The sequence below is a fragment of the Schistocerca nitens genome, chromosome 5 (genome assembly GCF_023898315.1).
Source record: "Schistocerca nitens isolate TAMUIC-IGC-003100 chromosome 5, iqSchNite1.1, whole genome shotgun sequence".
NCBI lineage: Eukaryota > Metazoa > Arthropoda > Insecta > Orthoptera > Acrididae > Schistocerca > Schistocerca nitens.
The window spans coordinates 456095854-456097082 of NC_064618.1; positions in this window are offsets into that span (position 1 = coordinate 456095854).

Consider the following 1229-nt stretch of genomic DNA (forward strand, 5'->3'; position numbering starts at 1 on the left):
CTGTCTCACTCCCTTCCCAACCACTGCTTCCCTTTCATTTCCCTCGACTCTTATAACTGCCATCTGGTTTCTGTACAAATTGTAAATGGCCTTTCGCTCCCTGTATTTTACCCCTGCCACCTTCAGAATTTGAAAGAGAGTATTCCAGTCAACATTGTCAAAAGCTTTCTCTAAGTCTACAAATGCTAGAAACGTAGGTTTGCCCTTCCTTAATCTAGCTTCTAAGATAAGTCGTAGGGTCAGTATTGCCTCACGTGTTCCAACATTTCTACGGAATCCAAACTGATCTTCCCCGAGGTCGGCTTCTACTACTTTTTCCATTTGTCTGTAAAGAATCTGCGTTAGTATTTTGCTGCTGTGACTTATTAAACTAATAGTTCGGTAATTTTCACATCTGTCAACACCTGCTTTCTTTGGGATTGGAATTATTATATTCTTCTTTAAGTCTGAGGGTATTTCGCCTGTTTCATACATCTTGCTCACCAGATGGTAGAGTTTTGTCAGGACTGGCTCTCCCAAGGCCGTCAGTAGTTCCAATGGAATGTTGTCTTCTCCAGGGGCCTTGTTTCGTCTCAGGTCTTTCACTGCTCTGTCAAACTCGGCACACAGTATCGTATCTCCCATTTCATCTTCATCTACATCCTCTTCCATTTCCATAATATTGTCCTCAAGTACATCGCCCTTGTATAGACCCTCTATATACTCCTTCCACCTTTCTGCTTTCCCTTCTTTGCTTAGAACTGGGCTTCCATCTGAGCTCTTGATATTCATGCAAGTGGTTCTCTTATCTCCAAAGGTCTCTTTAATTTTCCTGTAGGCAGTATCTATCTTACCCCTAATGAAACTCGCTTCTACATTTTTACATTTGTCCTCTAGCCATCCCTGCTTAGCCATTTTGCACTTCCTGTCAATCTCATTTTTGAGGCGTTTTTGTTCCTTTTTGCCTGCTTCATTTACTGCATTTTTATATTTTCTCCTTTCATCAATTAAATTCAATATTTCTTCTGTTACCCAAGGGCTTCTACTAGCCCTCGTCTTTTTACCTACTTGATCCTCTGCTGCCTTCACTACTTCATCCCTCAGAGCTACCCATTCTTCTTCTACTGTATTTCTTTCCCCCATTCCTGTCAATTGTTCCCTTATGCTCTCCCTGAAACTCTGTACAACCTCTGGTTTAGTCAGTTTATCCAGGTCCCATCTCCTTAAATTCCCACCTTTTTGCAGTTTCT